The sequence below is a fragment of the Amphiura filiformis genome, chromosome 2 (genome assembly GCF_039555335.1).
Source record: "Amphiura filiformis chromosome 2, Afil_fr2py, whole genome shotgun sequence".
NCBI lineage: Eukaryota > Metazoa > Echinodermata > Ophiuroidea > Amphilepidida > Amphiuridae > Amphiura > Amphiura filiformis.
Window position 1 is genome coordinate 54828689 of NC_092629.1, and position 16878 is coordinate 54845566.

At 36.2% G+C, this 16878-nt stretch overlaps 1 non-coding gene across 1 annotated transcript; it reads left to right on the forward strand.

The window, feature by feature from the left end:
- The first annotated feature begins 262 nt into the window (after positions 1–262).
- Trnaa-cgc (transfer RNA alanine (anticodon CGC)) lies at positions 263–335 on the forward strand. The gene has a single exon. It is a non-coding gene; the product is annotated as a tRNA-Ala (tRNA).
- Positions 336–16878: the final 16543 nt, after the last annotated feature.

Below are 16878 nucleotides of genomic sequence, written 5' to 3' on the forward strand. Positions count from 1 at the left end.
GGTGTACTTAAGTGCATAGTTATTAGAGGTTTATAAAGACAATCATAACCACTACCATCAACATACATTATTGGCCTTTTAGATTGATTGTCGAGCAGTAACCCGTGTGAAACGGGCCAATACATGTCCATACAGGGTGTCCTAAAATAAACAGAACCCTAATTTCTGAAAAACTGGTCAAATACAAACGTGTTGTTTGTACTGTTTATCATGAATGCTTATATCCAGAAGTACCAGACTTGAGTCATGTTTATCAAGGACAGTCTGTGTAGCTCAGTGGTTAGAGCATTCGCCTCGCAAGCGAGAGGTCTGGGGTTCAAGTCCCCGCAAAGGCAGGTATGTCCGGAGTTTTTACTCTGGTATATCTGCCTATGTCTGTCAAGTTTACATTTGTCATTTCATGTTTAATTGTGTTAGTGTGTTAGTGTGCGATGCGTAATTCTTCTTTACCCTGTATATTGGTATATTAAGAAACCTTTAATCGTTAGCTTTTATAAACCAACACAATTATTTCAATCGGGTCACACCTTTTGTATGCCCTTTTAAAGAAATGTACCTGTTTTTCACTCTGTCCCCGGATAGCAAACAGGGTGGTTGGGATGGGTCATGGTGTGGAGTGGTCTGCAAGATCAACAGACCTCACACCACTTGATTTCTTCCTTTGGGTCAAAATCCAAACCAACGTCTATGAGTGAGGTCCACCAGTTAGCCTCCAAGATCTTTGAAATGTATTACTGCAGTATTCCCAAGTATGCGGCGCACAGGGATGGCACGCAATGCAATTGATTCTATGCGGACAAGGACTGAAACCTGTATTCGCCAAGGGGACAACCAGGTAGAAGGCAGAGCAGCACTTCAGAAGAACCAAAGATAAACCAAACACCTTTTAAGGGCTACATTTTATCCCCAAAATGAGAAATGACTTATGTTGTAAATAAAAACAAAGCAAGAAACAGCAAAGTAAGAAAGTAAGAAACTTAATTAAACTATTTTTGTTTTGTTGTGTGTGTGTGTTTTGTGTGGGGTGACACCCTTTAGATACTGATTTATAGTTTAAACCTTTTTCATACATTACTAGATAGTAAGAACCAATCAGAGCACACGTTAGTAAATTACTAGCCGTGTATGTAAATTGCACGGGCTTGCACTCCGCGTAATACGCACAGTGCTTTCGGACGCGTTCATTTTTCTTGCGGGTGGATGCATGTATATTTGCTTGCATTTTCCAACATAGCGAAAATCATGGGATTTTTTTCTCGTGTATGAAATAGATTAATAAATGCGTATCCCATGTTCGCCCGGGCATGTTGGTGGAGAAATTGTACAAATTAATGCACTTGCGCTGATGTTGATGCGTCTAATGCACTCCCCCCTTCGGGTCTTTTGCATTAGACGCATCAACCTGTCAGTAAGCGTGCATTATTTTGTACATTTTCACTCCCAACAAGTGATACGCATTTATTAACCTATAAATAACTAGGCAGGCGGCCCTTTGTGACAGCCGATAGTCATAATTACTATTGCTTTTAATCTGAATTGAATGTAGAGACCCGAATCATATTACAAACGATTTTTTCCGACAAGTAACACGAAATTCCTTTTAATCGTGCACTCCGAAATTAATTAGCTTTGTAACGGATACAAAACTGTTATAAAAGCATTGAACATAGTGTCTGAAGGCCACGATAGTTGTTCTAGGGTAAAGGATAAAGGTTTAAGTAAGCTTACCTCTGCCGGGCTCTCCTGGTGGACCTCTTGAATCTACTGATGAGCATGCTGGTGCTGGGGCGCCATCTAAAAATTACAAAAAAGGTTAAATGTTGTCATATCAATGCAAGTATTGATAACATTTTGACCTGTTCTTGATATCAAGGCTCACATTTACTTATTATAATATGAAAAATTCCCCATTCCAATATCGTATTATACCTAGTCGTTATTCTTGCCATTCTAGAGGGTCATGCGTCCGAATTCAGAATATTATAAACGTTCATCATGTCGACTAATTCAATTCTTATACGCCATGATCATTCGCTCGTACGCCTAACTGTTCAAATTCACTGTGACGGAGCGTGGGATTGTTTCGCCAGTATTGAAAAAAAAGTTCAAAATGAACGAGGCAACAACGCAGAAATTTACCATTTTTTCCGTTTTATGGCATATTTAGTTAAGACAGTAAAAGATATTGACATATGAAGGAAACTATTAATAGAATCGATTATTTTTGTTCACAAGAAATTATTTTAATAAAGCAACAGTGAAAAGTAAAAATTGGATTTTATTCATAAGTGTGGTTCATACGTGCATAATTGTCCATTGAAATGCGTGTATTGGGATATAAACTCCTCAACGAAAGTTGTGAAAGTTTTTTCAAGCATCTATATCTTAAGCTCTAGTCAGACGGTCAAACTTTGCCAACATACTTCCACAGGGAATGGCAATGATAAATTGCCTGCACCTGGTTCATAGCAGTTTGAAGACCAATTTGACCGTGTGACTGCCACTCTTTGGTCAATCTTTACACAATTTGGGGCTACAGGAATGTCAAAATAGTTTGCAAGAAAATACAACATGTTCTATTTTTCCTTCAAATTTTACAATACCTAGGGAATGATGAGCCAATTATAGAACAAGAATGTGGGTAGATTGAGGGATTTTCACAGAAAATTGTGACATAGTCAATGTATAATATCAGTATCACTGTATCAGTATCTATAGAAAGAGTGCAGAATTTTGTTTTGCTGTTGCTCGATGTTTGTACATATATAGAACTAGTGTCATCATGTCTAGAGGTAAAACATTAAACACTACCTGTAACCTACTAGAGAGGAGGATGTTCTTTGGAACATCAAAGTGAAGATTATAATGCTAAAGATACTTTAATATAACCAAGAAACACTTCTGGAAGGTTCTTATTCATTAGAGGGGGCTTGCCTACCAGAACAATAAAATAAAAAGGCCTCCTCCTTAATCTCAGGCTATATGTCTATAATATAAATGTTCAATTCATAGGCCTATATCATGAGATAAAATTATCTTTTGATAAAAAAAAATAAAAAGATCCTCCTCATGATGATCCATTTTTAATTTTTAATGGGTAGGCCTACTTTAATAGCATTATACTATTAGGGCTATGCGTAAACATGTATGAAAAACAATGTAAAGCCTAATACTAATACATTGTATAGGCCCCTATACTTTAATAGTATTTTTAAAAGATTTTTAACAGAAAGGAAACTGTATACTATTTGAATAGCAAACATCAGTTTGAAAAAGGCTTAGCGACCGCAAGCCGAAAGCTCACGTAAGTGAACATTTTTGTTGTGAGAACAGTCATAAATTCATCAATATAGTTTCAAAGCTTGTTAAAATGTTTTATTTTAACATGTTTATTTTTTAATCTAATAGGCCTATAATAATAATATTAATTTAATTTTACAGAACAAGACATAAAGGGTGCACACCAGTAAATAGCTCCCATTGACTTTCTGTACAAACAGGGTCCAGGAAAACGTCATTTTCTTGACTCCAGAGCGACTCAGTTCTTCAAAACTTACCCTTTCTGCAAGTCAAAGGTCAGATGAAGTCATCTATTGTAGAAATTATATACGGAGTCCAGCATTTTTTTCCAGAAAAATGCCGACTAGATCACCCTATAGCCCATACAGCGTACGCCACCTTACAAATAGCTTGGTGTTTCTGAAATGTAACACATTTTGAAAGTTTAGCCAAATTGTAATAAAAAGTCAGATCCTGCTCATTTTTCACAAACAATCTATTTCCCAGGCCTAAATGAGGATTAAATATGAATCAGGGCCTAATAGTTGGGTTTTAAGCCTTTTCTAATGGATTTAATTCAGTCGTATTGCACGTTTCCTCGTTTGAAACACTGATTTTTTTTCTCCCAGGGTGTAGGAGACTTGTATTTACTGGTGTGCACTCTAAAGGCAAAATCAACAGTATGAGTAGGGGCCTATATAAAGACATAATACAACATGTGGACTATTAAGATTGTCCCTTTCTCTTAATACAGTGGCCCTGCTAACACTACAATAGTTCAAAAACATTTGATGCAAATATTTGATAGTGTGACTGGGTTTGGTTAGGATCATCAAATATCTGTCAAAACGAAATTTGAAGCCAAGTTTGATGTAAAGATTGATCGTGTGACGAGAGCTTAAGATTATGTGTGACATGATCATATCGTGTTTCATATCAATAGATAGCTACATTATTGAGTTTGAGGCCCACTACATTCACAAGATGTGTACTTAGGCGTGAAAAGGGTGATTGTTTCAAATGGGGGTGTCATTGCAAAGGGGAATAAAGTAGCTATCCATTGATATGCAGATGCTTGAAAAAACTTTCCAAACAAACAAATGGACCTTTCCAATAATTTTTTGTTCAAGTACAAATTCATACTGTCGGTTATAAGTCTGGAGCTTCGTTTGATCTTCCTTACCATGCCCATCTCTTCCATCTCGACCATCGCGGCCATCTTTTCCTGGTGGACCCTGGAAGAAATACTTGAAGAAAGCAAGCTCTGAAGACTCTTTTAGCTCATTGATGGTACTTAAGTCGGATTCATTATGTCCTGTAATAAACAGATTATAAATAGCAATGAACATGCTTTCATTGAGTAAAGATACAGCTTGTTGTCTTGTTTGCCACTGAGTTCTATTTGAACTTGCCTTCAGTTTTTGACTTTTTAAACTGTTTTTCTGTTCCTGATGAAGAACAGTTTATCTGCTCGAAATGGTTTTGTGGGTGTGTGTGTGTGTGTGTGTGTTTTGTCTGTTTGAAAACTACATTTTGGTTGTTTTTTGCCCCGATTTCTTGAATTCTTTACCGAAATAAGAATAATGTCGCTAAACTTAGTTCTTTACAGTATGAATTATAAAATGAAATATTTTTAACTTCTTTGTTATTTTTAATTTGCACAATGGAAATCTTGAAATCTTGTAACATTTTTATCTCAGGTCATACTTTGTTTGTATTTGAATGATCAAAGTCAAAATCTTCATCTTCTTTTACCATCATAAACGTACAAAAATGTATTTGATGTCATGCGACATTACCTTCCTTTCGATTGACCATGTTAAACGTGTCACATATCTGCACGTTTCATGGTAAGCCTATTTTCAATCATGTTAAACAAAATTACACGGATTCTTATTTTCTATTGAAAGATTAGTGGTAACCGTGGGTTATGCTGTTGCCCTTTTGTGACTTTAATTTCGGGGGATTCACCTCAGCAATAATTATGGGTTCCCCACCCCCATTTTGAAGTTCGTAAACAATATAATGCGAACGGGGTACTTGAGCTAGAGTTGACGACAAGATATCAACACATTTGCTCTACGTTCACAAGCATGATAGTAAGCTGCAAAATAAACATTACCCAAGCCTGTTTAAAGGGTCACTTCGAAATTTTAGCATTTTTAAGGTATGGTTCAATAGATAACCACTGAAAATGCTTTTTTGGATTTTGACAACCTGAAATTTCAATTTGAACGATGGCTTTGCTAATTAAACGACCGAATCAGAAGAAAGCGTATGCACACAAACATAGTCCTATGTTTTTGATGGTATACAAATCTCAACGTTTTGGAGCAAGTGAGGCTGTGGATCACGAAATGACATTTTAAGTTTGCTACACCACTAGCTGCTAAATTTCTTTTAACATATTAAAAGAATAGGGATATCGTATTTTGAAAATACAACAAATAAGGTAACTAGCTGTAACGTGTTGTTGCTTCACTTTCACTAATACGCTACTGTCTGTTCAATTAGCTTAGATTCTTGTTTTAATTCGATATTTGACAAAGTAGCGATAAATGTGAAAAATAATGAATTAAATGTTGCTGAATATGGTCAGACCCAACGAGTTTTCAAGTTGCACTTGACAAATTTGATGATAAACACTCAATTCTTTACAAATATGGGTGTTTCCCGCCATATTTTTGTAAAAATCTGTAGAGCGTCAGGTACCATAAACTTTTCTGACGAACTCTGGACTGAACCATTAGTTCAATAGGCGTGGTAATCACTGTTCCACTTGATTATCGGGTGAGCTGTGGCGATGCTAATATATAAAACCAACCATAGGCCTATATGGACCGAATAATAATTTGGGTGAAAGTGTTGTCAGAAAAAATTATTATATTGATTTAATAGTATTTCTTTCTTTATTTCTTTGTTTCTTTATTTCTTTATTTCTTTATTTCTTTATTTCTTTATTTCTTTATTTCTTTATTTCTTTATTTCTTTATTTCTTTATTTCTTTATTTCTTTATTTCTTTATTTCTTTATTTCTTTATTTCTTTATTTCTTTATTTCTTTATTTCTTTATTTCTTTCTTTCTTTCTTTCTTTCTTCATTTATTCAAGGTTCATTGGTGTGCTTGTTTAAAACAAATTTATATAACCATTTTGGCCTAATATTATAAAACTTATACTGGCTGCAGATAAACTATAGGCCCTGCGGGTAGAATATTTCCATGTAATAAAAAAAACTTTCTTGTACAGGAAAATAGTATCTAAACAAATCACGTAATGTGGACCTACATTGTTCCCAAAAAGAATGGCATATAAAAAACAATATTTGTGTTAAGTCAACTGACATACTGCTTAATATTTACTTATAGGAAGGAAAATTGGTATCAATCAATTCCATTTCGATTTTACCCATGAAACCAGTAAGAAATAGTAAGGAAACCCATATATTTGAAGGAATTGTGCATGCAAAATGTAACTAAAAGTAATTGCTCATGAAAGGACATCACCTCACGACACGTCACCGAATTTCTTCGATTAGACCCGTTCTGAACATCACCACCTATTTATTGTATAGTTAGGGGAAAAAGTTCACTTTGGTGACCACTCTCTGGCTAGTAAGGTTTGACGATTGATTCGACTTTATGGACCATTTAGAAAAAAATAGCCACCATGTCCCTCGCGAAAATCCCGGCATTTTTCGCTAGAGGCCAAAATCAAAAAAGGCCGACACCACCATTTTGAAAATTTTAGTTTTGAACCAGAGCACCTATAATCATGCACAAAGACACTTTTTCGGATATGTCGAGTACAAGGATTCCGATTCTGACATTAGTTTGACATTACGGCATCATTTTCACCCAGAAATCCAAGATGGTGGCCGGCACCATCTTGAAAAATTTAGTTTTGAACAAGAGGACCTTAAATCGTGGACAAAGACACTTTTTTGGATAAGTCGACCACAAGGATTTCAAATTTGACATTACTTTGACATTACGAACTCATATTTACCCAGAAATCAAAGATGGTGGCCGCCGGCACCATCTTGAAAAAAATAAGTTTTGAACCAAATTACCTAAAATCGTGTAAAAAGACACTTTTTCCGGTAAGTCGACCCCAAGAAATCCTAATCTGACATTAATTTGACGTTACAAAATAATTTTTGCCCAGAAATCCAAGATGGCCCCCATTTGGTAGAGCGTAAATGTGATTTTTGAATGGGAGCAGAAGCATAAGTGTGTCATTTCCTCCTTATCTGGGGTTCATGTCCATTATAATGGGGATTAAACTGTCTTATCGTGGGTTTACATCCCTTACCTAGGGATAAGGCGCCTTACCTGTGGTTTAGACGGCCTTATCCTGGGTTTACGTTCCTTACCTGTGGCTAAGGTGCCTTAACCTTAGCATATCGCAGTCTAAACCCAGATAAGGCATCTAAACCCCAGATAATGCGCCGTAACCCCAGATAAGGGACGTAGACAGCCGATAAAGCAGTCTAAACCCCAAATAAGGCGCTTTAACCCTAAATGAGGAACATAAACCTAAGATAAGGCATCTAAACCCCACATAAGGTGCCCAAACTCTAGATACGGGTCGTTAACCCCAGATAAGGGTCTTAAACCTCAGATAAGACATCTAAACCCAAGATAAGGCGCCTTAACCCCAGATAAGAGGCATAAACTCAGATATGACAGTTTAAACCCTGATAAGGCGCCGTAACCCCAGATAAGGGACGTAAACCTCAGATAAACCAGTCCCAACCCCAAATAAGGCGCCTTAATCATAAATAAGGAACATAAACCTAATATAAGAGAAGTAAAAACCAGACGGCGCCTTATCTGGGGTTTAGACTGCCATATCTGAGTTTACGTCTCTTATCTGGGGTTAAGGCGCCTTATCTTGGGTTTAGATGCCTTATCTGAGGTTTACGACCCTTATCTGGGGTTAACAACCCTTATCTAGAGTTAAGGCACCTTATGTGGGGTTTAGATGCCTTTTCTGGGTTTTATGTTCCTTATTTAGGGTTAAGGCGCCTTATTTGGGGTTTAGACTGCTTTATCTGGGGTCTACGTCGCTTATCTGGGGTCACGGCGCATTATCTGGGGTTTATATGCCTTATCTGGGTTTAGACTGCGATATGCTAAGGTTAAGGCATCTTAGCCACAAGTAAGGAACGTAAACCCAGGATAAGGCCGTCTAAACCACAGATAAGGCGCCTTATCCCTAGATAAGGGATGTAAACCCAAGATAAGGCAGTTGAAACCCCATATAAGAGACATGAACCCCAGATAAGGCGGAAATGACACACTTATGCTTCTGCGCTCATTCAAAAATCACATTTACGCTCTACCAAATGGGGGCCATCTTGGATTTCTGGGCAAAAATTATTTTGTAATGTCAAATTAATGTCAGATTCGGATTTCTTGGGGTCGACTTACCGGAAAAAGTGTCTTTGTACACGATTTTAGGTAATCTGGTTCAAAACTTATTTTTTTCAAGATGGCGCCGGCGGCCACCATCTTGGATTTCTGGGTAAATATGAGTTCGTAATGTCAAAGTATTGTCAAATTTGAAATCCTTGTGGTAGACTTAACCAAAAAAGTGTCTTTGTCCACGATTTAAGGTCCTCTTGTTCAAAACTAAATTTTTCAAGATGGTGCCGGCCACCATCTTGGATTTCTGGGTGAAAATGATGCCGTAATGTCAAACTAATGTCAGAATCGCAATCCTTGTAGTCGACATATCCGAAAAGTGTCTTTGTGCATGATTATAGGTGCTCTGGTTCAAAACTTAAATTTTCAAAATGGTGGCGGCGGCCATTTTGATTTTGGCCTCTAGCAAAAAATGCCGGGATTTTCGCGAGGGACATGGTGGCTATTTTTCTTCTAAATGGCCATAGAAGTGGAATCAATCGTCAAACCTTACTAGCCAGAGAGTGGTCACCAAAGTGAACTTTTTCCCCTAACTAGTAAATTGATGTATAAGATAATAAAAAAAAAAAAAAAAAAAAAAGAAAGAAAGGAAAAACAAAAGAAATTATTCATTCATTCATTTTAACGTTATTAATACAATCACCTCCGAATCACCTCCGAATCACCTATTCTTGTCATTTGTAAATCCCTTTTACTGTAATCTCGATTACCCGGTTTACCTATCTTCGCGAGTTCTATATAAAGCCATCGGTTTGGTGATATCAGAGTCCCACTCTGAAAATGTGTAAGAAGAAAGCGCTCACGCCGGAGCTAAAGCAAGCTATTTGGAACCTGTATCAGTATTTTGAAGATGAGTCCAAGCGAGGTTGACCAAGATATAGCAATATTTATCAACGAGTTAAGAAAGTACTGAATACAAGCATTTCATCCGTCCGAAGAGTCATCCGAGAAGGAAATTCAAACGGTGGCAATTTCGAGAGTCTGGAACCAAATCCTCTTCCGGAAAGAAAGAAGAAATATGACCAGTTCACGGAAGGTGTAATTAGACGACGTGTCCACCAGTTTTATCGTGACAGTGAGCTACCAACCCTCAGCAAGCTGCATGAAGCACTGGTCGAATAGAGCCCTGATGAAATCCAATTTGGAAAGACCACTCTTTGGGGCCTTCTGAGACACATGGGTTTCAAATTTCAGAAAGTCAGCGATAATAGGTAGATGTTTTATTCTTTATTTTCAATATAATAATACTCAAGTAAAAATACAGGAGTTATATACTATTTGAAGTTGAATGTGATATATATATAATATTTAACAATATAACACAGGGCAGCGAAAAATAATTTCCTTTCTGGGAACGTGAACTGTTGTTTGAAATATTTTCTGCGAGCTTGGAGCCGGAGCGCGAGTATGAACACAATTATTGAACAGGTGGGGTCCAGGGGCGAAGCCCCAGCGAAGTCTTGGAATTAAATTGCGCGAAGCGCACAAAATTGGCACTTTTTATTTTAAAATGACCAAATATGGGGTTAATTTTGGTTAGAAACCAATATACAGGCGTCAATTTTGAGGGGATGATTGTATGGACCATCCCCTAACAATATATTGGGGGGATTTATCCCCACCCCGGATCTACCCATGTGTCATTAACTCATTAGCTAAAAATTACCGTTTGGAGTTATTACTCATTGGAGTCGTAGTGTTATGTACACCCAGATTGTAAAGTGCGCACATTTTGTTGATTTGTAGCTTGAGATTACAAAATTGAATACTTAAAACATTCGTGCACAATTTTTGGAATGTACATGCCTTCTTGTACATTTTACCCCGGAATTTTACCCTCGAATTTTTTTGACCCCCCCCCTTCATTAAGGACTGAATTGTTTTTGATCCCCCTTTTAGGACCAAAAATCCTAGTTATTGAACATTAATTTAGTTCCAAAGATATGAATAGTTGAAGTTTTTCCAAAACAACATGCAACAAAAGAAATTATTTCCCTTGGCAAATCAACGAAAAACCTGCTTTTCTGGGGAACGAATCCTACTCATGCTATATTCATTCCTGTCACTGGCGTTTAGTTTTATTTATCAGTTATCGTCGCAGAAAGTTCGCAGAAAATATTTCACGAGTGATCGTGTTCACAGAATATTTTCAGAGCTTCAGACAAATGATATTAAAGATTATTTTCCCGTCTTGATTTTTTTCTGCGACTCTGATTTTCTTTCTGGGAACGCCGGTACCACGATACCGGTGATTTCGTAGCCCTGATATAACATTTCAATTTAAAATCAATAAAATAGGCTTTTATAACACTGAACAGTAAAATATCGTCAGTAAATAGCTATTGCTATCTTCAGTAGATAGCATTGCGTTATTCGCAGTAGAGGGGCCAGCCCTATGAAATTCGCGTCGTTGGGCAGATGTTAAAAATGAACAATTCATATATAAAAATGTTCAGAAGAGTCTGCAGCATCTTTTCTGCTATGTTGTCAAATTTGTAACCCGTCGGTTCTATTCGGTTTCCATGGCAACGGTTACGCTATTTAAGGATTGTCATTTTGTTCCAAAAATGTCACATTTTAAGTAGCAATTTCTTTAAAATTAGAGTCAAAACATCATATTTGGTGTGCAGAATTTGATACACGGATATTTGATGTCTATGAAAAAGGCATCGCTTAATACGATAGGCCCTATATTTCATTTAATTTGATACATTGCATATATGGGCGAAAAGGCCATTTTTTGGTGATTTTTGCGTAATTTTCACTAAGAAATTTAATGTTTACATGGATATGGGCAATTCTTGGAATAATGAAGTATGCCTCGTGTGTGTTAATTTTTAAATGGGTGCTTGGATCAATAAAGTTGATCACAACATTTTTATGTGAAGGAAAGCTTTTTTATTTTGTATTATTGGCCTGATTTGTAAAATTATTTATCAAATAAGGCCAATTTTGGACTTAAATGGCTTTTTTGCCAAAAAAAAAATAGTAAAAATTAAGATTGGTGGGGAATATTAATAATATTTATTGTGTGCCAAATTATGTTTGCATTATGCACAAGTAACTTTTTGTATACTGCGTTGTTTTCAGGGGGAGGGGTTCGGTAACCTATGAACATATTATAGCATTAAACGAACCACTTTCCGTAGGTTTAGCTTACATTGCATCAGGGGTCAATATAACAGGCAAGAAATCCAGAACTATTGAAATTATTTTGATGAATAAATTAGGTCAAAATAAGCATGTTTGTATGTTTAAGTCTATTTGAAAATCATAATTTTCAAACCTTAACATTTTGCTTTCATCTCTTTTAGGGATACTATCATGGAACGATGGGATATCGTCGCGTGCCGTCATAAATATCTGCGTCAAATACGCAAATACAGGGCTTAGGGGCGTCAAGTAGTATATGTTGATGAAACATGGATAAACGCCAACCACACCAGATCTAAGCGATGGCTTGACAGCGCAGAACCTACTAAAACAATGCAACTTAATCCACCATCTGGAAAGGGTCAAAGGCGCATCGTTCTACATGCTGGAACAGAAGAAGATGGCTTCGTACCTGATGTTGGGTTAGTCTTCCGATCGAAGAAGGATGGGGACTACCATCACGAGATGAATGGCAAACACTTCTTGGAGTGGTTTGAGGAGCAGCTACTACCCTCTCTCGTGGAGCCCAGCGTGATTATTGTTGATAATGCGTCATATCACAATATCAAGGTGGAAGGTACCAGTGCTCCAACATCAGCAAGCACAAAGAAAGTGATGTAGGATTGGCTGACTGATCAGAACATATCTTGGGATGCAGGCTTGCTTAAGGTAGGTTGAAAAAAATATTGAATGTTTGTACCCAAAATTACTTATTTTCAAAAGCATACTGATGAAGTGTACTACCGAACGTCATTGTCCCAGAGAAGATACTTTACCCTCCCCACAATGCATTTGTCCCATTTCAATATTCTTTACTGATTTTCAATCGAGTGAAATATGGATCGATAGTTACGAAATGTGCTGATGTACAGATCCCTTCCATATCCGGCAAAATGTGTTAATTTCTTGACTATCAACCCATTTTTAGCAGGGGCTCCATAGGCCTACTATGTTCGTCTGATCGATGTAAGCCTATGCTTGATTTGGGGTGACATGTTGGGCGGGGTGTTGATGGAATTGATGTATAATAATGTATATTTTTGTATTTTCATATTATATAGGCAGAGTTGTATGAGCTGGTGAAAAAGCATAAACGACCTCCCACATATGAGACAGACAGATTGGCACAACTTCATGGGCACGTTGTTCTCAGATGTCCAGTCAGACATTGCGAGCTCAACGCAATTGAGTTCATCTGGGCCCAGGTAAAGGACTACGTAGCGGTGCACAACACCAACTTCAACATCAAGGATGTCCAGAAACTGTATGAGGAGGCTTTGGCAAAGGCGAGTATTTATGATATGGGCATATATATACAATACATGCTAAATGTTGCCCCAACATTATTTGAACGTTTCATTGTTTTATATACCCCCTCCCCCCGAAAATATGGTTTTGCCAAAAAACCTTAATTTTGACCTTTCGCGGCTCCCAAAGACACCCTTTAACCAGTTCGCCGTTGACCCTCCCATAGATCCATCATCAAATTCCAGAGGAACATACCCACCAAAATGGATGATATGCACCCCCTCCCTAACAACTTTTAAGTCTTAAAAGACATAGACATATCATTAAGTTTGCCGTTTAATACCAGGTTGACCAAGACGCATGGAGGAAGGCTGTTCACCACGTCATTGGAATAGAGCAACAGTATTGGGACACAGACGGTGTGATGGAAGATCTGTTGGAGCCTATTATCATCAGTCTCGACAGTGAGGATGACGATGATGAGGATGACTTCTTTTTTGTTGAAGATGACGAGGGCGATGCTGATGAATAATTTTGCCATGTTTTATAATGTGAAAAATAATGATCTAAATGTTTATTTTAAAATGAATGATTGAGTCATCCAGTGTAGTTTTAAAGAGTGTTGGAATTAAATTAGCAACTTTAATTGAGTTTGACAAGCTAAGATAAGCAATAATTGTCTTCGTAAATTAATTAATTTTTAAACAAACATTTATTATATAATATATTTTTTTGGCATTTTCTCCAAACTTGATCATTTCACAGACATATGGATTCGTCAAGTGTTTGTCATTCTAAATATGTATATACTTTAATAAACTTTAGACGAACAATTTAATAAAAATTCTGATGCCCAAACGTTTTCATAATTTCAGGGTTAGTGCCGGGTGAATCTACATGTCTATTTAAAAAATGTCTATTGCTCTACTTCTGTGTTAAAAAATTAATTCAATATAACAACACGAAAAGACACTATGTTTTAACTCTATACATTTTTGCAACATGCACGATGCATGGAAGTCGTGTAAATTAGGTGTCAAAATATTATAACAATCATGAATACTGCGGTATGGGGGGGGTACTGAAAATGCAGGTAATCCATTGATTTCCGCGCATATGGCTTGCCATAGGCCTACTGCTCATATTAACGCTATTGTTCATATTCACGGGCCTGCACTATTCATATCTACACTTTGGCGTAATGTCCTCCCTGAGCTGAGAATGGACCATCTCAATCGATCAGTGTCGAGGTCGCAAACTTATTCGGTGGATCCAGATTACCTTCGATATGCAGCCAAAATAGGGCAAAATTGAATAGAAATGGGGTTAAAAATTGAACTCTGGAATTTCAAAAGCATAAATCTTGTCGGGTCTAAGAGTGTTCTATTACTTTTCTTTGATGACTTGGACCAAAATTTGTATTTTTTCAATTATCTAAAAAAGCAAGAATCTAAGCTAATTGAACAGACAGTAGTATAGCGTACAAATAAAGAATATTAATCTCCTAGCATGTTTCAGTTTGTAACATCACTAAAAATGTCTGTTAATAGACTATACTGCTTTTTTCTCTATTGAAATAAATGGCGTCAAACACGTACCTAATCGATGTCTTAAACACGTGTGTTTACGACAGCACATTTTAGCGTTCATTTGAGTTTTTAAGAGGCATTATCTGTTATTTTGGAGAATTTTTTTTAAATGTTTGCCACGGTCAAAAAATGGATTTCCTTTAAACTTTCATATTTGATGCACCTTGACCTGAAACAAACACACATGAAATAAATTTGGGAAAAATATCCCTGTTGCCATGGTAACAGCCAAATTTTCATTTTAGGCCTATTTTCACAATTTTTGCATTTTTCAGCAGTCAATTTGCCAAGTTTTGAAGCCAGTGTTACTAATATACACAATATATATATATACTGTTTTCTTTATAAGGTATGAATAGGTCAAACCTTAGATGCCGCATTGAAAGTATAAAAATAATCACCAGATGTCAGGGTGGGTTATACCATTTATTTGAAATAGGGGTGTTTTTCAATTTTTTCAAAGTATGAAAATATACCAACTTTGTAAAGCTCATAAACCATATGGTAGTGCTCCGATTTCAACATCGACCACAGCATGTTGAGATGATACATTGGTCTTATGAAATAGTTACATTTGAGCTTGGGGAAAACACATCTGTATATACAGTGTTGCCAGACATTTTCCTATTTTTCGAAATTCAACACAAATCTCACCTTAAGTTAAATGATGTGAAAATGAAACATCATCCTTTCAAAGAACATTTATTAGAAAGAGAGTTCAAATTTGATCAGTTATAATGGTCAGTGTTGTTCTAAACCACATGGGTGTTGCCATAATTGGGGTTTAATTGTGATTTGTGGATATTTTCAACTTTTTACAAGTCATAAAAATACCAAAATGCATTTCTATAATAAAGAAAGAAACATCGACCTCGTCATATTGAGATGATACATTTGCCTTATGAAAAAGTTATTTTGATCGGGGGGGGGGGGGGTAAAACATCAGTTTATACAGTGTTGCCAGATATTTTCCTATTTTTTCAAAATTCAACACAAGTCTCGCCCTAAGTTAAAAGATATGAAAATGAAACTTCACCTTCATACGGAACATATCTTTTTAGAAAGAAAGTTAATTTCATATTCAATTTGATCATCTGGGATGGTCAGTGTTATTCTAAGCCATATGGGTGTTGCCATAGCTGGCGTTTAATATGACAATTTAGATATTTCCAGCTTTTTACAAGTCTTAAAAATAGTACACATCCTGGAAATTATTGTGGAATGAACGCAATATTAAGGTTAAAAATTAACCTAAGAACACTTAGTATGTGAATTTAAATTTTAAAATTTGAGTTCGGAAAATATTTCCTTCTATACAGTATTGCCAGATATTATCACATATATTCAAAATTCAACGTAAGTTGAGCTTTTTTCAGCTTTTTCAGCTATTTTTCAGTCTTAAAAATGCCAAAATACAATGGCATGCATTCCTAAAATAAAGATGTGAAAATGAAACATCGACCTCATCATGTTGAGATGATACATCGGTCTTATGAAAAATTTACATTTGAGCTTGGGGAAAAACATCTGTTTATACAGTGTTGCCAGATATTTTCCTATTTTTTCGAAATTCAGCACTAGTTTCACCTTAGGTTGAAAATGAAAGTTTATTAGAAAGAAATTTACTTTCATATTAAATTTGATCAGTTGTATAAATGGTCAGTGTTGTTCCAAACCACATGGTTAAATAGCTCGAGATGTGGTTATTTTGAACTTTAAAGTTTTAAAAATACCAAAATACCATGGTATGCATTCCTTAAAAAATATGTGAAAGTGAAACATCAACTTCACCATGTTGAAATGATACATATTTGGTCTTATGAAAAATTTACACTTAAGCTTGGGGAAAACATATGTTTATACAGCGTTGCCAGATATTTTCCTATTTTTTTTCGAAATTTAACACAAGTCTCACCTTAAGTTAAATGATGCGACAATGAAACTTCACCTTCACAAGGAAAGTTAAAAATGAAATTTACTTTGTAATATTAAATTTGATCAGTTGTATAAATGGTCAATGTTGTTCCAAACCACATGGGTGTTGCTATAATTATAGGGTTTAATAGTGAGATGTGCATATTTTTATAAGTCATAAGGGTTCAAATAGCGACGTTTTCACATATTTTTTGTGGACCTAAGAGCACATCAGACATATATTGAAATTTGCGATATAATCCAAAT